This window comes from Enhydra lutris, unplaced genomic scaffold (assembly GCF_002288905.1).
Source record: "Enhydra lutris kenyoni isolate GAN:26980312 unplaced genomic scaffold, ASM228890v2 scaffoldscaffold70, whole genome shotgun sequence".
Classification (NCBI taxonomy): Eukaryota; Metazoa; Chordata; class Mammalia; order Carnivora; family Mustelidae; genus Enhydra; species Enhydra lutris.
In genome coordinates, this window is record NW_019154154.1 from 1,351,554 (window position 1) to 1,371,702 (window position 20,149).

Sequence of the window (20,149 nt, forward strand, 5' to 3'; positions counted from 1 at the left end):
AAAACAAACAAAAAAACCAACCACCCCCCCACACACACAAACCACAACATCTTTTAAGTGCAACATTATACAACTTAAGCCTTAGGCAAACTACCTTTTAAGTGTCATAGTATAAAACTTAAGTCTTAGGGGTTAGAGAGCGGGAGAGAAGATTGCTCAGTTTTATTGGAAGAGGAAGAAGGGGCTAAGATAAAAAAATGTTTCATGGAGATTCTACTTCATTTGAATGTGGAAATATGAGGAGACAGTCTCAGACAGATTAAATGATGTTTTTCCATCATGGCACAGCTAGTTAATGGCAGAAGAGGGGCAAGAACCCATCCCCAGGTACTTCTGAAGTCCTAGCCTGGGCAGTCAGCATTTTTGCTGCAGAGTTCTCTGGGTTTGGCTATTTTTGTAATTGAATGCTATCTACAAGTCGGTACTCTGCCCCCACCCCCTCATCACTCTTCCCCTTGCTTCTCATGCTTGCTTCTCAGTTATAGTCATACTCTAACTTAGGTGGCAGAGATGATATACAAATTCAGATGTTTTACAAGGAAACAACTTCCAAATCTTGAGTTTCCATATGGACTCTTTCCTAAAAGTAGTCCAAATGAGATTCCACGTATGGAATGCCAGTCCTGCTTCCCACCTCCCCTTCACAAATGCTCCTCTTTCACTTTGCAAAACAAAGGCAAGCTTCTCGCTCTTGGCATTACTTCCCAGGGTAGGCCATCCTAGGAGGAAACACCTCAAAGATAATCAACCAAGGGAAGATGCAAGAATAAAGGATAGCCCCCAGAGGGACAGTTCCAGGAGAGCAAAAGTAAGTGGTTCAGGAAACAAAGGAGGAACATCTGATTTCATTCAGGTGGAAAATCCGTGCAATGCTATTGTCCTAACCTACCTGTTGTCTACCAATTGATTAGCCTTCTGTTCACCCACCGTACCTTCTTTCAGATTCCCACTTGAAGATGGAAGCTTCAAATAGCTATATACTCAAGGTTTTACAGATTTAAAGAATATATATTTATAGCGTGTGTCAAGTATGTAATAACCCAGAAACTACATGCTCTGGAGGTATACAAACATATGATAAATTTGTGTTTGATGTCAACTTTTCAAATGTGTGTGCATGGGGTGTGTGTGTGTGTGTGTTTTCCAAGTTATTTCAAGGAAAAATATATTTGAAGACCTCCTCCCAAGTGTAACTGCTTTTCTGGAGAGCTGCTGAGGGAGGGTAGAAGGAGATATGTCCCCAGGTCTCCAACACTTCCTACCTCCAAGCATTTTTGGGTTTATTCTTGATGTTATTGGATATTTGCCTTTGGGATAATTCAAACATGAATAGCAACCCTTAGAAGATAAATATTACCCAAGTATTTTATAATACTAATATTCTGTTGCTGATATGCCATAATTTTTTTCATTGAACAAATTAATAGGTAATTCATAGGCCACTTATTTTGAGTTTTAAAAAACTGATGCATATTAGAGGTTTTAAGACCTCAAATGAGTGAATAGATGAAAGTTTTTTCCTACTGTAAAAAGCAATATGATAAGAGGTTTAGATTTTTCTTGAGAACATGAGAGTAATTATACTATTCTATGTGTAAGCATTTGTCTAATTTTGAAGATTTATTTTCTGATTTAGTGAGCTTACTTTATCTTGGCTGGGCTTATCACACAGTATTAGATGATTTAATTGCACAGTATCATTATCGTGTGAATGCCAAGGAGGCACTTGTGGTGTTATTATATGTTGCTCCAAGCTATATCACACAATCACTGAGAAAGGAGTAAGAGGAAAGCCTGTTTCTTCTCAGTTTTGAGGAATGACAGTAAAATTGTAATTGCAGCGTAATTAAATGTGCATATCTAAATGCTGATAAATACCCTGCTGTCTGAGAATTCAAAAGAAGTGTCAGGCCTCTCAGTCCTCTCTGGCACTGGTCACAGTCTCTAAGATTTTTTTTTTTTTAATAGCTTTTGCAGCTAATGACTAGCTTGAAAACTTTCAAGAGGATTTTGCCACTTTATATCCCATATTAAACTCCATTACTGAATCAGCTTATTTCCCTTCAGCTGTATTTTTTTCTTTCACTTTCTTTCCTCCTCCCACCCTCCCCTTCTCTCTCTTTTTTGTGGGGAGGAAGAGTGGCGGTAATTTGGTGTGAAGAGGTAAATATGAGTGTTCCTTTTAGGATGCATTAGTCAATTTTCTTCTTTTCAGGGGCATTTAAAGCAGGAAGTGCATAAATAAAATTAATTGCATAACTCTCTAGACACCTGTCAAAACCTTGACATGTGCAGTCCCTATAATTGGCATTGTATATTCAAAGTAAGTTTTGCAAACAGCAGGAGCACGAGCTGCATGAGAGCTGCCTGTTAAATAGGGGTAATCTGCAGTAAATGGAGGGTCTGTCAGCAATCCTTCATAGTTATAGCAGCCCCTACCCAGAGTCTTACAAATCCGCCTTCCTCATTCTGATTTCTTGCACATGTACATACACAAAGTCTTCGGGCCTGTTTTATGATTTCATTAGCCACTGCAGTCTTGTTAAATGTCATGGCATATATCCAAAATAAAACAACTGTTAGATAAGATAATGCTACCTTCAATGACAAACAAACCCGAAGATATGTAATAGTTGAGGCACCAGAAAAATTTATTTCTTTGTCATTTAAAGTCAAAATTAAGGTGGTTGGTACATGGTCAACTATTGCTTAAGTAGATAGTCAAAGATCTGGTCCCCTTCCATTTCGTGGCTTGCTGTTTTAAAAATGTGACTTTCGAGATCATCCTATTTCATTTCATTTAGCTGGTAGAGGGGGAAATGATAAAGAAAACACGTAGGGGTTTTTGTGCACCAGGCTCAGAAGTGGTAGACCACACTTTAACTCATGTTTCATTGGCCGGAACTCACCAGCACAGTGGAGGCTAGGAAAAGTAGCCTACTTACGTGACCAGGAAGGACAAAATATAGTGGGCAAATAGCTAACCAGGATCATGTAAGACTTTGAAACTGTAGTCGTCAGTAACTGTATAGAGAGGAAGAAGATGACCAAAAGTATAGGCACACACAGGGAATGGAGAAATCATAAAACGTAACATAGTACTTCACTAATGATTTTTATAATTCTATTGATCTACTCATGCAGAGTGAAGAATGCTGATTAGTTTTGCAGCTATCGACAACTGAAACAGTCACAAACAATGCTGGGCCCCATTAATACAGCTTAATTCTTACAAAGACTAAAGGAGAAGTTGGTGTATTTATTCTTTTTTGTTTTTTTAAAGATTTTATTTATTTATTTGTCTTAGAGAGAGAGAGATTGAGAGAGGAGAGTAAGCACACACGCAGGAGAAGTGGCATGTAAAACAGGCAGAGGGAGAAGCAAGCTCCCCACAGAAAGGAGCCAGATGAGGGACTCCATCTCAGAGTCTTGGGATCATGACCTGACCCAAAGGCAGACACTTCACCATCTGAGCCACCAAGGTGCCCCCTGTTCTTTATTCTATTTCTGGATCTAGATTGGATTGTAGAAGACTGCAGGTCTTAAGAAAGGTAAATATCAGCTTTTAGCTCAGAAAGAATTCAGAAGGGTAGAGATAGAAATGCACTGCAGTCATTCATTCATTTATCCCCCACATGTTTATTATGTGCCTTCTATATACCAGATATAGCCTTGAAGACAGAGAAATTAGTAAGATAGAACCTTTGCTCTGAAGACTTCACATGTGAGAGAAGCAAACCTGTAGAGTAATAAGTAATTATATTATCACAGTTATAATTCTATAAAGACATAGTTGGGGGAGTAATTACCTCTGCCTAGAGATATCAGGGAAGACTACATAGAGTAGATGCCATTTAATCTGAAGCTAGAAGTATCGGTCCTTTCAGGCAAAGGAGATACTTTTAAGGAGCTTTAAACCCATGGTCAATTATATGAAAAAACATGGCAGCTCAGGGGAATGAAAGAAGATGATATAAGCAGAAGCGGGAAGGTCTTTTGCATTCCGGGAAACAGAGGCTTTGTAACAGGATGTCGGTACCTGGAAAGCCAGTTTGTGAACAATGGCACCAACCTCCGGCACAATTGGTTTAGTAGGTCTTCGAGGAAGGTCCCAACAGAGGGAAGAGTGAATGATCACTTCTTCATCTCAGCATCTTAGAGTCTTTAATAGCATTCTAGCTGCAGATCATAAGGCACTCCTCCTCACTTACCCCATGATCACACTTTCTGAACCACATGTGTTCCCAGGCAACTGGGAAAGGGATATACAGCTACACAGACAGAATTTGTTGAAATTAGATAAGTATAGGAAAGTAATTAAAAAAAAAAGTTTGTTGACTTTAAATAGAAGTTGGCTGTACGTAAATATGACAGATCACAGTGTCCTGCTACTGAACAGTCCCTATTTAGTGGTTCAGTTTCTCCCTGAGATCTCTTATTTCTTAACATTATGTATTGCAGGAAAACAGGATGAGCAAAGTCACGGAGATATGAAATAGAACAGTGTGTGTTATAGTATATAGTATATACTGCTTGTAGTAAAATGTGAGAGGAGAGAGATGGATTGGAATTGGAAGAAGGAATAATTAAGTACAGAAGAATCAAGCTTAAATATTTGGAAAATTCTCAGCTATCCACACTGTGAAAAATGAGAAAGCATATTTTAGAGACAACAGCAAGGTGTGGCTAGAAAATCACTTCAAGAAGGGATTATCTCTGGATTTTATCAGCCATCCCACCAGACCTCAGGAATAGAGAGAGGATTATAACAGCATAGACAGTGACTGCTGATTTGAAAAGGGAACATAGGCTAAATGAAATAATGGAGAGCTTTTGGATTTCTGGAATTTTACAGGGCAAGAGAATAGAGCTCTCCACTACCCAGGTGTGAACATTCCTTGTCCTTCAAGAAAAGGAAAGAATGACTCTGAGGGTGATTCAGATATTAGCTCAGGGCCTTAGAGGCAAGGCTACCACCCATGGCCAAAGGGGCAGATTTTCCATCAAGTGCTGAAGAGGTATGGCCTCTGCCCCAGTGAGATTGGAAGGTGGGGCTGCTGCCCACATGGACCTGGAGAGCGGAGCATAAAGCCAAAGAGGATTATTCTTGAGTCTTAATATTTAATGGAATATGCCTTGTTAGGTTTTGGACTTGAAACTATTCCCCCTTTCTTCTTTCTGACATCTTCCTTTTGGAATGGTATTGCTAATCCTGTGTTTGTTCTACCACTATATTTTGGAAGCACATAACTTGTCTTGTCCCATAGATTCACAGTTAGTAAGGAGTTTTGCTTCAGGGTCGGTCATACATAACGTCTTACCCATACCAGATTTAGATGATATGTAGATAAGACTTTGGACTTGGAGTTGATACTGGAATGGGTTAAGATTTGGGGGGCTGTTGGGATGGGATGAATTACTATGCTCCTGAAGGACATGAATTTGTCAGAGAGCAGAATGTTATGGACTGAACACATTCCTTCCAAATCCGTAAGTTGAAGCCTAATTCTCAGTGTGACTGTATTTACAGATGGACCCTTTAAAGAAGTAACTAAGGTTAATATCATAGGGATAGGGTCCTAATCCAATAGGAATGGTTTTCTTAAAAGAAGAAGAGACACCAGGAGTGTGAATACATAAAGAAAAGGCTATGTGAGGACACAGGAGGAGGTACCAGTCTGCAAGCTAGGAAGAGAGCTCTCATCAGAAACCAAATCTTCCAGAACCTTGATCTTGGATTTCTAGCCTCCAGAACTGTAAGAAAATGAATTTCTGTTGTTTAAGCCACACCAGCTCTGGTTTTTATTACAGCAGCCCTAGCTGACTAATACAATGTGTTCAAATGTGACTGACTAGTTATGTAATAATAATAAGAAGAATATTGTTAGTAGTATTAATAGTATTACTAACCATCTACCAGGTAATATACCAAGCCCCATATATATCTTATCTCATTAATACAGTCAAAAACCCTTGGTTAATAGTTATTGTTATCAGTATTTTATAGAAAAAGTAGTTCAGGCCAAATAAGAAAATCACTGTATTCCCAAGCAGTAGAGAACTCATTGTCATTCCACTGTAACAAATCTCCGTGTGACCATCTGCAACGAGTTTAACTTCTCTGAGTTTCAGTCTTATCATTCATTAAGTGATAATGATATGTATTATGCTCTCTTTTGAGGGTTATTTGCCTGGTTTAAGTAAAATAACAAGCAAGCCCATTATATGCACTCAAGTCATGAATATCTTCATCAGCATCACTATCATATGTTTGTGATCTTCTGTGTCCACTCAAATCACTGACTTCACAAGACTTGTCTCAAGACCTCACAACCACCGTTGTCAAATTACCTTCCTTCAGAATTCTCACATGTAGTCTTTGTTCTGACCGCTGACTTGTCATTAGAAAAAGGGTTTGAACATAAAGCTTTAATGGCATTCATTTCAGGTGGTGAAAGATTAGTTTCCTATTGATTTCACTGAATTTTGACCCCTGAAAGATATTAATAGAAATATTATGTAAACTTATTTGTACTGAATAAAGGGACTGGACCATGAAAGAAATTTATCGGTTTTAATATTAATTGTATTCATGTTGAGTTCCATGCCTTTTTCTGCTTTGCTATCTTTGTAGAACAAAATATGTATTTTGTCTAATATGATTCTATTTTTATATATTTTAATTAGCTACTAGAACGTAGTACTTTCTTTGTTTTTCTAGTAAAGTCTAGCTCTGTTTTTTTCCCTTATGTTACAATAACTTTTTTTGAACTTTATTGTAGCAGAAGGTTTTTCAATTTCTGGCAAACAACTAAATTATAAAGTAATCAGCTAAGCTTAACAATAAGAAACAACTTTCAAAGATGTTAAAACTAATGAAGATTAAAACACACATACACACATACACACACCTATAATTAACCACTTTATGCATCCAAAGCACATATTCCCTGGCCAGTTTGGTTTAGATATAGCTGCTGATTGTTTTTATCAAATGAATATGAACAGAATCCTCACTATGCCTATTTTGACCCTCATCATTAATATTAAGTCTTCCCACTTTGTATGCAAATATAAAAAAAGGATTTGAATTGTTTGTATACATCAAGGCTTATCATATTGCATTATCTAACTTTTATGTTGCTTCTTCCTTACTATCCCAGTCTAAGTCTTTTTCTATATTTTAACTGTAAGAGAGCACCAAAATGGAATAAGAAGAAAAAAAAAAGGTCATATAACAGAGTACTGCACTAAGAGCTCTTTTTTTTTTTTTTAAAGATTTTATTTATCAGAGAGAGAGAGCGCGCGCACGCGCGCGCACACACACAGGAGAGCACAAGCAGGCAGAGGCAGAGAGAGAAGCAGGCTCCCCACTGAACAAGGAGACCAATGCAGGACTCGATCCCAGGACCCTGGGATCATGACCTGAGCTGAAGGCAGCGGCTTAACCCACTGAGCCACCCAGGCGTCCCACTAAGAGCTCTTTTTAACACAGAATGGTTTGACAGTTCTGTTTGAGACCACTTGTAAGTTAAAAAAAAAAAAAAAAAAAAAAAAAAATTCATGTTGTTATCCCATCTGAATGTCTTCATAATTGTAAAGTTATTGGGAAGTTTGAAAAATGAGAATCCTTTATCATGAAAAAGGTATTAATCCTTAATGTCAGTTGCTGAAAATATCTCCTAGAACTTGTAAGTCACAAACATACTCGTCCTCTTTGGTATTTTTTGTATTTAATCTTGGGAGAAAAAAAAAAAGTATTTTTAAAGCAAAAACCAAAGACCAGTATTGATGAGTATCATTCTGTTGGATTTTTGACACAGTTTCTCTTAAGGAAAGAATTATAAAATGACGTTATAATTCTTTGGCAAAATCAAAACCAGTATCAAACCTCAGATCTCAGGAAACAGAGAACATTCTCCTTTCAATGGACAGCATTGTTATCATGATGCATTTATTTAGTAGACAATAGCTCTATTACTGAGGCAATCTAAATTAATCTGAAATTGAATCACCCCTTGCACAAACTGGGTAAATTGAAGCAATTTTAGATTAAGACATATAAATACCATGTTGTAAACCTTAAACTGAATTCAAAATAAACTGAACTCTTTATTGTTTTACATTTTTATCCTTTTCCTTGTTGCAAATAGCAAAGTTAACGAGAAGTTTTTTAAATGTATGAAAGTGTATGTATGCTGGAATACCAAATATAGATATTTGGTATAAATGATACCTGAACTTTTTAGCAACTGAAACTATTTCCTTCTCCTTTAACACAGAAAGTCTCATTTTTATCATACTCAGCATGAAATTGTTTACAGCTTGTGACAGAATGGAAAAGACATAAGCCCTTGACATCAAAGTTATTAGTCAACTTGTCACTCAAAGTCAATTAAAGAAGATGCACAAAAATAGGCATTTATCTGATGGACCTTCCTAGCTTGTATTAGTCATTTAGAGGCTCTTTCTAAGAGACTCATTAGCTTGTCTATTTGCAAATGATTGCCAGTATCTGGGCATACTGCCTTTTGGTTCTTTTTTTGCTGAAGGATAAAGTTCTCTTGAAAGACAGCCATGTTGATCAGCATAAAGCAATGTAAAAGGAGTTGAAATTCATGTGTGTGGACCAAAAATGATTTGAAGAGAAATAAAACTTGTTTCAGTAACCAAGGTTGGCTACTTATTAAACAGTTAGCATTTTCACAAAGCCTAATGTATTTTCCTCCCCAAATCTTCACAGTGACCAGGAAAAACTGGTTAGTCCTGTCAGTCTACCACTTTCCTTCCACCCCAGGTATTTCTATATCCTCATAAAAATCTTTGGTGCCTGTCTATGTAAGCAGAAAGAGTTAGGGGTTTCCAAAAGATGAAAGAGAAGTAATTTTAGCTGCCCAGCTGTTTTCCTTGATATGTGCCTATTTGCCCAAGCACACTTGTTACAGAACTTCCTAGGAGGTGTCGGAATTAAAAAAATAAATAAATAAAGGCAAAAATTTCAGTAGTTAAGGATTTTAAGAGAACAAAAGGAATGCAAAAATGAACAGTTTCAACCAGGCCAGGAAATAGCCTCACTGGATCAGAGACAATAATTAAATCAGCCATAAGTCTCCCAGTGCTGTCTCAAAAGGCCCCACATTCCTTACCTGAGATCACCAGCTCAAGACCTCCACAGAGCTTGCCTATAGCCCCTTCCTCTTTTTCCAACTGTTACCTTTCTTCATTATAATATTAAAGTTTCCACCTTAGGAGGGATATAAGCTTCATTAACATAACATAGAATGCCTGTATAGGCTTCTTTTCTAACTAGAACTGAGCAACCTTATGCCCACCTTTTCCTGTAATGACAAAGTTCCCTTTTCTGAATATTCATCCTAACCCTACATCAAAGAAAACTACCACTCCTACTCTGAGAGTCAGAGCTCTAGAAGTTATGCCCTGTGATTGCTTTATTTGCTTCAAATAAAGTTTCCTTTGTGTGACAGCCCTACCTGGTATAGTCTTGTTCTGTAACTCACCCAGGAGTGAATTCACATTAGTGAGATACAACTGTAGACCTACTCTATAGCCCCATCAGATTTCTGTCCCTGTAGCATATACATGGATATGTCTTCTCTTGCTACTATCTTGTCAGTGTGTGAACGCAGAAGGAATAAATTAGTTAACACTAAGAAATATGTTTGGAAATGGATGAGTTAGTAAAGAGTTCTTATGGGGAGTAAGAGAGTTTAGAAATACCTGGGTCTATATTCATAAAGCTTTGTAACAAGATGTTAGCAGGAAGGAGAAGAGACCAGAATGAGCCCCTGGATCTTGACTACAAACGGGATATGGTAGGAGGAAACACAGGCTTAGTTGGAGAAAGGTTGCATTCGAGAGGCTTGTTAGACAATTAGAGGAAATATTTTGGGACTCAGGAAGCTCTGAATAAAGGTAAAGATTTGAAAGTCATTAGATTTCTAGGAATATTAAATGAGATGATGTTTGTAACATGTATGGCACAAAATCTTAAATACGTGTTCAAAGTAAGTGTTCAATAAATAGCAGTTATTGTTCTTGGAGACAGAATAAAGAATGTGGAGAGTTGGATTACTATAGAATAGACGTTGTTCTCTAGAACTAAGTCAGATGGACAAAGGCTATAGAGAGAAAGAACTGAAGCCGTGGGAAATAATGGTTACAATGATGGGCCCTGGGTGGCTCAGTAAGTTAAGTGTCTGATTCTTGATTTCAGTTCACGTCATGTTCTCAGCGTTGTGAGATCTAGCCCCTGCACTGGGCTATGTTCTGGGTGTGGCGTCTGCTTAAGATTTTCTCTCTTCCTCTTGCTCTTCCTCCTCTTCCCCAAACAAACAAAATAAAACTAAACTTAACTACTAAAAGAAAAAAGTCTGCTGGACTGTAAGAACCAGGAGTATTTGTTGATAAATATGTGTTGAATGTGAGTCATTCTTGCTCAGTGAAAATTAGATTGCCAGGTCCTCCTCTTGCCTTTTATTTTTTAAAGCACCTATTTGATTTACACTGGGCTCATTTATCAGTATTACCTCAACATAAAAACATTTTTGCATTTGAAATTATTGACTAATACCATAGTTGCTAATCAGTTACATTCTAGCCCTGTGTTTTTCCTGAACCTCACCTTGGAACCAAACAATTTTGCATGCCTCTGACAAGGGCATATACCATGCCTCTTACAAGGGTTCTCATTTTCCTTTACTTCCCCTTATGAACTCTGTGGCCACTGACCGAACATGAGGTGGTTAAGTGCAGGCACGTGGAGTGTGGCCCCAAGATGGTAGCAGAACACCTTTATTAGAAAAAAGCCAGGCCAACAGGTCTCTCCTTGCATTGCAGATCTGTGTGATGGCATGTAGTAACTCAGGAGCAGGCAAAATGGATCGTACCTGCCCAGATGGAGGCAGAAATGCTCATGGAGGTGTTGTAAAACACGCTTCTAAACAGCAAAGAGACACTGAGCTGTCTGCAGGGAAATGAAAAAGAACTGCAAATTAAGCATGGCATGGTTATTCACTGTTTTATATTAGTGTTTCTAACTCCTATAAATGCTGCTTAGGGTTTTCACATGCTCAAAACTGTCATTTAATCTGGAATGATGTCGTTACATATTTGAGAGTCATTTTGAAAACTTACTAAAAAGGATCTGACATCCATACCATAGTGTATACGTCTGGGGACACAGTGGCAGTTTATTTGCCACTGCAAGTTTAATCTAAATCACCAAATATCGAATTTATCATGAAAAATGAAGTTCCAGGAGGAGGTTTTTTTTTTTTCTTTTTTCCCCTCCCTCCTCAGTGTTATTAAACAATTTGAGTTCTGCCAGAAGAGGGAATGGCTCATGTAGAAAATATTTAATTGCCTACATTCATATGACAGAAGTGTTCTGAATCTAAAACAACATATAATGAAAAACAGTGGAGTAATATTGCCCAGAAACCTCTTCTCACAGGTGAGTGACTAATCCCTAAAGACTCTGTGGGCGAATGCTGGGCTACAGGTCAGAGGGAGGGAAGCCTGGCCCTAAATCTGCCACCAAAATCCTTCCCTCCTTTCATGTTCCTCCTGTTTCCTGTTTCCTTGCCTCCATCCCTCCCTTCCTTCCATCCTCCATCATTTTTAAAGTGTCTACTATGTACCTGCCTCATGATAGCTACTGGGATATGAAGGTAAAAGTTACTTCTTCTGCTTTAAAAAAGGACTGGGGAATATGACTGGGGGTCGCATCATACAATTCATGTCCTTTGCAGTTCTCCTGTTCCATGATTTTCTGTGATTTTTCTGCTGTTCAAAAACTCATCACACAGTCAATATCATTCTTTTATTTGATTACTTACAGAAAAGGACTCTTGAATGCAGGGTCACATAGCTGACTTGGCAAGAGTTCTAAGTGTATTCAATAAATATTTACTAAGTACTTATCTATGCCCAGCATTGTGGTGGGGGACCATTGTGGAAACAAGCACCGAGTGAAATGGGGGCACTGAGTAGGACCACACATTCGTTTCCTAAGAATTCAAATGAGGGTTTCTGGAGAGTTGAGGTCTGTGTCTGATGGCTGAGACCAGTTAGGCAGAGTTAAGAGACGGCAGGTGGGGGAGGACTTCGCTCCGATGCCTAAGATGTAAGTGAAGGACATTCAAGACAGAGAACAGCCTGTGCTATTGGGAATGCAAATTGTGTTTGTCCACTTGCCAGTCATCGGGCGTCCCTGCAGCACAGAGCAAAGAGGGGCAAAGCGAAGATAGCTGACCTTGAAGTTGACGCAGAGAAGTCAGGAAGAGCCCTTCAAAGGAGTCTGGGATTTATCTTGAGGAAAAGGAAGAGTTTTAACACACATGATCAGATCTGGATTTAGAATAATTAATTTAAAAATAAAGATCTTATGAGAAAGGTGTTAAGAGAGTTTGAGGTGGAGATCAGACATTTCTAAGTTAGCTCCTTCCAAGCAAGTTAAGTTTGTGTTTTCGGTATATATCTTACTTAGTCTCAATCTCAGGAGGGCCAAAATTTACTTTTTATAGCTCATACAAATTGTATTCTTGACTTTGGATTTCTGCAGTCTGGAAAAACAGTAACTGAAGCCATTGGTAGATTTAATCTTTCCCCAGCTCTGCGGGCTTGGGCCATGATCCCCAGATATTGAAATATCCTCCATGTAGTTCCTACAGGTTCAGCAGTCAGACTTGTGGTCTGGGGCTGGTTGCTAACACCCTGTGTCAAGGGTGTCCAGTCCCGTTATTCTTTTGGACGGCTGCCACACCTGATGACAGTGGGTACCTGTGCTCAGGGTATGGAGTCCTCTTACCACACCTGTCCTCTCTTCAGCCAGCCTGAGGTTTTCTCGCCCTTCACGTCCTTTCTTCCACTCTGTTTTTCTATACCACCTATCCTTCCTAACATCAGCAGACACTTCCAATTCTCCTAAACATTACAGCTATTGAAAAATAAAAGCTAGAAACAACTGAACCTAACCTGGGCTCTTGCAGGTGGCATATACTTTCCGGGACACCAAGACGTACAGTGCTGACAAACCACCTACATTAGGATAAAAGGAAAGGAAAGGAAACACAGTAAGAAAAACCCAAGCAAAACAAAGTAAATATTTCCAAGTATCATTTAGCTTCACCTGCTTTGCACACTGTTTCCTTCCTTGCTTTCCAAACTGCATCCCTTGAATGTCTCAATTTAGTCTCCACATTTGTTTTATTCCTAATAAGGGTTCTGATTTAATGAGCTTTTCCTTTGTGCAGACCACTGTGCTGACCTCTTCCTGTGTTGCATCGATTTGCTGGTCTTCTCTCCCCACCACAATTTACCCCCAGGGCTGTAGAAATTCACTTGAGCAGGTCTGCAGGGCTGGTTACACTGCACAGAACCCACTGCCCACCCAAACTATTCTTAATTTCCTCATTGTTAAGTGAGGGGATTGTACGATGTTATATCAAAAGGGCTCTCTGGTTAAAAAAATGTTAGGGCAGGGGCACCTGTGTGGCTCAGCGGGTTAAGCCTCTGACTTCTGCTCAGGTCGTGGTCTCAGGGTCCTGGGATCGAGCCCTGCATCGGGCTCTCTGCTCAGCGGGGAGCCTGCTTCCCTTCCTCTCTCTCTGCCTGCCTCTCTGCCTACTTGTGATCTCTCTCTCTGTCAAATAAATAAATAAAATCTTTAAAAAAGTAAAAAGAAAGAAAGAAAGAAAAGAAAAAAGAAAATGTTAGAGCGGTGCCTGGGTGGCTCAGTCAGTTAATTGTCTGCTTCCGCTCAGGTCATGATACCAGGGAGCTGGGATCCAGCCCTGCTTCTGGCTTCCTGATCAGAGAGGAGCCTGCTCTCACCCTCTCCCTCTCCTTGCCACTCCCTAGCTTCTGCTTTACCTCTCTGTCTCTGTCAAATAAATTAATGAAATCATTAAAAAAAGAAGAAAGAAAGAAAGAAAGATAGGGAAAAAAAATGTTAGGATTCTAAGACTCTCTTTTTAATTACTTCCCCCATTGACCCTGGAGACACTTTTCCCCTGCCTACTCTGTTTTTCATGTCCTGGCAAGTGCAAGAATCTTAGAAGTGTAAGTTTCCACTTTCACACCCTCGTTTGGCAGAGAAATGTGCTCCATGTCTGAGTGGGGGCCTGAGTGGGAGCCGCTAAAACTATGTGGTGAGAAGTTCTGTGTCATTGTTCCTGCTATAGCTCACTTACTTTATGAATCAAGTAAGCCTTTGCAACTCATGAAGCTTAGCTACAGCATGGCTTTCCATGGAGACATGAGTCTGTGTTCTGAGCAACCACACGATGCATTCTTTACTCAAGATTAGAACTGCCTATATTTAAGATTCCCTGAACAGTTCTGTAGATGTAATAATCATCCCACCTCTCTTCCCTGCAAGGAATGAGAACTCAATTATTTTCACAGTTACCAAAGATGTTTTCTTTCTTTTCCTTTTTCAGTAGAGCGTCCAATGAGGCAATCAGTTTTACAGTGTAGAGTGTTACTTTTTGAGAACAAGATACCGAGATCCACAGAAGTTTTTATACCCTTTGGTTTAGTGATCTCATTTCTAAAAATATATCCTAAGAAAATAATCCCAATGTAGAAAAAGCTATATTCATCAAGTTTATTAAAGTATGTTTATCAAAACAACAAACAAAGGACTATAACTTAGACAACAATTTCCCAGAATAATATAATAGTGTAATAGTCAAGTAAAATATGGCCCTTTAGACTGGGGGAGATTATGCTGAGTGAAATAAGTCAAGCAGAGAGAGTCAACTATCATATGGTTTCACTTATTTGTGGAGCATAAAAAATAACATGGAGGACATGGGGAGATGGAGAGGAGAAGGGAGTTGAGGGAAATTGAAGGGGGAGATGAACCATGAGAGACTGTGGACTCTGAGAAACAAACTGAGGGTTTTGGAGGGGTGGGAGGTAGGAAGTTGGGTGAGCTTGGTGGTGGGTATTATGAAGGGCACGTATTACATGGAGCACTGGGTGTGGTACATAAACAATGAATTCTGGAACACTGAAAAGAAATTTTAAAAATAAATTAAAATTAAAAAAAATATGGCCCTTTACTTAACGATATATTATGAAATTGTAACGGTGATGCTTTAGAAGACAGTGATATCATGCCAAGGTCTGAAGTTGTAGTCATGGTATGATACAGTTAAATTTTGATTTTAAGAAGACTACAAAGATACAGTTCAAAAAAAAAAGCTGATGAGTCACTTTAAGGTAATGAGACTATTAGTGTTTTCCTCTGTATTTTCTAGATATTTCTGTATTACATCTATAATTAAATAAAAATAAGTAATTGTTAAAAATATTATAATCAACTAATACTCACAAAATATTGAAATAACTGAACTGATTTCTCTTACTAGAGAGGACTAGAAGCATTTTGGGGATAAGCACATATAGAGAAGTATCATGGAAACATTCAATCCTGTTTGATGTGCCTATTCCTATCATTGCTAAAGGGAAGTAGCAAATCAATAAACAAACATAAGGTAATAAGTCCCAAGGTTTTGGTTTTATACGTTTTGTCATTGATTTTAAAAAAAGGGATGATTGGGGCGCCTGGGAGGCTCAGTGGGTTAAAGCCTCTGACTTTGGCTCAGGTCATGGTCCCAGGGTCCTGGGATCGAGCACCGCACTGGGCTCTCTGTTCGGCAGGGATCCTGCTTCCCCCTCTCTCTGCCTGCCTCTCCACCTACTTGAGATCTCTGTCTGTCAAATAAATAAATAAAATCTTTAAAAAAAAAACAGGGATGATTATAACAAATCCATTAGTACTAATACCTTAGTACTAATTATTGCTACTACTATTAATAGTAATATTATTATTATTACTATTATTTAGAAATTAACAGTAAGAACTGGCTAGGTATAAGGATAGGTATATTTTCCTTTCAGACAAATAATAAAATAATATTAATAACCATTTAAAATTAGCAGAAATAGTTAGATTTATTCAGTGAGAAGAGTACCTTTCCTTCTATAAATGAGAGTGTCTGTGGGTATGTGTCCCCTTGGAGATGTCTTGTAAGAGTTAGTCATATGTAAGGGTTTGATAGAATATGGCATCAGTGAAGCCCTGTAAGACAGCAGGTGCTCTTTTTAAGTAAGAAATGTAACACACATTTACTCAAAGTACAGTTGTGGGTCTTCTGAGCTGAGAAATCTGGGATAGGCCATTGGGTCTGCCTGAGCCTCAGTTCCTGCAAAATTAGAGTAGGGATATCCTACTTTATCTTGTCAGAACTCAATGGGATAATAACTCATTCCTGGCATGAAGTAGATCTACAATAAATAATTGTTAAATTATCTCTTGAAAAGCCAGCAGAGTGAAAGCGCAGATGCTGGAGCTGAAACCCACCTCTGTCCCTTATGAACTATGTGCCCTTGGCTGACAGCTTTATGTCAGTGTATGGCAGTTTCCTTCTCTGGGAATACGAGCACCTGATAATAGGAGCACTGGCCTCACAGAGTTGTTACAATGAGACGAATACACCCGTAGAAAGTACCTATGGCAAGTGCTCAGCAGGTGTGTATTCTTATCAATATTCCATAGGTGAAATAAGGTAAAGAGAACTAATATTTACCAGGTATATTCCACAGGAACTATTGTCTTAAATGCAGCATTTATATAATCTCATATAACCCTCACAGCAATCCTGAGGAGTAAGAATTTCTTTCACTATTTTCCAGACCAGGAAACAGAATCAAAGAACTACAGTCCCTCCCGTACACTCAGTCACCTCTCTCAATTGTTGAAGTCCTTCTCTCTCCATTTTCTCTTATTGTTAGATTGGTTCTTTTCCTAAGGGATGGATAGTATATGGTTTAATTGATTTATTTTACCATGTTTTTTCAGTCTGTTTCTTGAGAAGTGCTAAATTTAATTGGAAAAAAATCTTTGGTCCTATGCCCTTGTGTGATATGTATGTACAGTGCCCAAATACCTGAAAGCCCATGAGAAACCATAGAAAGGAAGGCTGGTTTATTGATGGCAGACCAGATCTATCTAGAGCACTTCCATCTGCTCAAAATGCTAAATTAAATCATTTGAAGAATTTGTTCCTTTATTTGGGGGGCACTATGTGCCAGGTGCAGTGTCTGTGCTGAAGATATAAGGCAAGCCAAAAGGATGTGATCTTCTCCTTCAGTAAATTTATAGTCCATTTTTAGAGACAGATGTTTAAAAAACTAAACAGAAAATATAGACATACAAGTTGGGATATTTGCTATAAGAAGAAAAAACAGGTGCAAAAGGAAAAATAGCTCTGTGAACTGAGGTTAGCACAATTTTGATAGGCAGTAGAGGAAGTTTCTCTGTGGAGGTGACATTTAAATTGAAACCTAAGGGGTGAGGAGAAGGCAACCCTGAGAAGCTGGGCAGAGAGTGTAAGTAAAAGAGGTGTCTCTTGCCTGGACAATTAGAATAACCAAATATGATTCACTAGAGTTATATTTCAGCAGAAGTTGAAGCAGGTGAAAATCACATGTGGTCTAAATTACTCTTAGAAATTTGTTAGGGGCAGCTGGGTGGCTCAGTGGGTTAAAGCCCCTGCCTTCTGCTCAGGTCATGATCCCAGAGTCCTGGGATCGAGCCCCACATCGGGCTCTCTGCTCAGCGGGGAGCCTGCTTCCTCCTCTCTCTCTACCTTTCTCTCTGCCTATTTGTGATCTCTGTCAAATAAATAAATAAAATCTTAAAAAAAAAATTGTTAAATAGCTTGAGTAGAATATTATATATAGTTTTGCATTTTAATCCTTATGCCTATTAAGAGTAGGTGTAAATGAATGTGTCCCATCATTCAGACCATCATACCTTTAAAACAAATAATACATGCCTGTATCCCTGTAAAAGGGTGAAAATTTCTAAACTTCTCCTTTTTGCTTACAAGGTACCCTCCACTGTGTTTTAAGATTATCTTTGGGGTACCTGAGTGGCTTAGTTGGTTAACTCTTGATTTTGACTCAGATCATAATCTCGGGGTCATGAGATGGAGCTCTGTGTCAGGCTCTGCACTCAGTGGGGAGTTTGCTTGAAATTGTCCTCCTCCCTCTCCCTCTGCTCCCTCCCCCCACTACTTGCAAGAACATGTGCTCTCTCTCTCATTCTCTCTCTAAAAAAAAAAAAGTCAAAAGATAAAAAAAAGAAAGATTGTCCTAGAACAATGGCTGTTAAATGCCGGCGTGAAATGCCGGCGTGGTTTAACTTCTCTGTTGTTGTTCTGACCTGTGAACAAAATGGTTTCTTTTGAGGATGCCCAGGTAGAAAAAGGTTGTACACTACCAGGTCTTCCTCATTTCACTGCTCTTTTAGGCTCTACATTTCTGCTCAGGAGTTAAGCTCCTTCAACCATTTTCTGGACTCAAGCCCTCTAGCCCAAGTGCAGTGCTTGGAATGAAGGAGTTCTGTGTTCTTTAGCTGTTCTTGTAGTGACAAGCCACCAAAGCTTCTGTGGATGACCCTAATCTGTTTTATTTCTAAACTGACTTCAGAAAAACTGTCCTCACGAAGTTCAGGGATCTCAAGATCACTCTCGGTTTCTATCATTCTCTAGAAAGACTCTGAAATCATTAAAAGCTATCATAGTTATTGTTGTGGTTTATTACAGCAAAAGGATACAGGTTAAAATATCCCAAGAGATGAGATATATGGGGTAGAGTCCAGGAGGATTCCAAATGTGAAGCTTCCCCTTGTCCTTTCCCAGTGGAGTCATGGACAGCAGTAGTTTTTCTGGCTTTGGTATGTGACAGTACATAGGGAAACTCACAGTATCAACAAGGGAATCTCACTTGAACTTTGGCCTCCAGAGTGTCTACTGGGGCTTGGTCACATTGACATGGTTGACTACCTTCATGCCCAAACTTTGTTCTCTAGCTCCTCCAGATGTCAAGCTGACACCACAGGACCCAAAATTCTCATGATAAGTCATACCCTTAATTCTGTCATCTGGCCAAAGCCGCCATATAACAGCAACTGTCTTCTCTTGAAGGACATTCCAAGGATTCCAAGAGATCACCTCCTAGAAGCCAAGGTCAAAGGCAAGACCCCTCTTTGGATAAGGCTAATTATTTATTATACAGACTTGTTCCCGTATTTCAGACACCTAAAACATTTATATACAACAAAGTTATAACAAACTTTCTTAACATAATCTTGATAAAAGAGAGGGGAACATAACATGTGTTGATAGTCATTTCCCTCCAAGCTTCTATAGTTAAGACATTCCTCACTGATAGAATTGTCTATTATGTTGCACTCTAAATCAGTTGTTTTTTTCTCCGATAGGAAAAATAATCACCTAATCAGAGTGGTGAGCTTGCACAGAGAACAGAGGTGATGAAAAGTTTGTTTGAGAAACTGAAAGAAAGCCAGGACAGTAAAAGCACACTCGCACTATTTAAACAGTCACTTAACACATATTTTCTATGCATACTATATTATTACAGTAAAAGAAGCTGGAGAAAAAAATGCTATTAAGAAAATCATATGGGGGGGGCGCCTGGGTGGCTCAGTGGGTTAAGACTCTGCCTTCGGCTCAGGTCATGATCCTGGAGTCCTGGGATTGAGCCCCATATCCAGCTCTCATCTCAGCAGAGAGCCTGCTTCTCCCTCTCTCTCTGCCTGCTTCTCTGCCTAGTTGTGATCTCTCTCTCTCTCTCTCTGTCAAATAAATAAATAAAATATTTAAAAGGAAAAACAGAGAAAATCATATGGAAGAGAAAATACATTTACAGCACACGACTGTAAAAATCTGCACATACATGGATCCATGCATTTCAAGCCCATGTTGTTCAAGGGTCAATATAGCCGTGTGCTGTCTGCTTCTCTAAAAATAAATTTTTCTAGGCTAAGTGTGATTATTTGGGTCATGTGTAGTCCCTACCTCTTTTGCCCCAACTCTTTCGCTTCTTATCTCCAATACAGAACTGGTTTATTTGAGCTTGCCAGGTAAATAGTTATTTATTGCTCTTTTCCTTCAAACACTCTTTGGTCACTCACTGGTTAATATTTGGCCCATTTTAGAGAGTAGCTCTGAGGTTTCTTTTGTTCTGCCCAGACGTCATCTGGTTGCTTTTACAACTGGACCAAGTTTTTCCCTCCGGTACCTCCTTCATT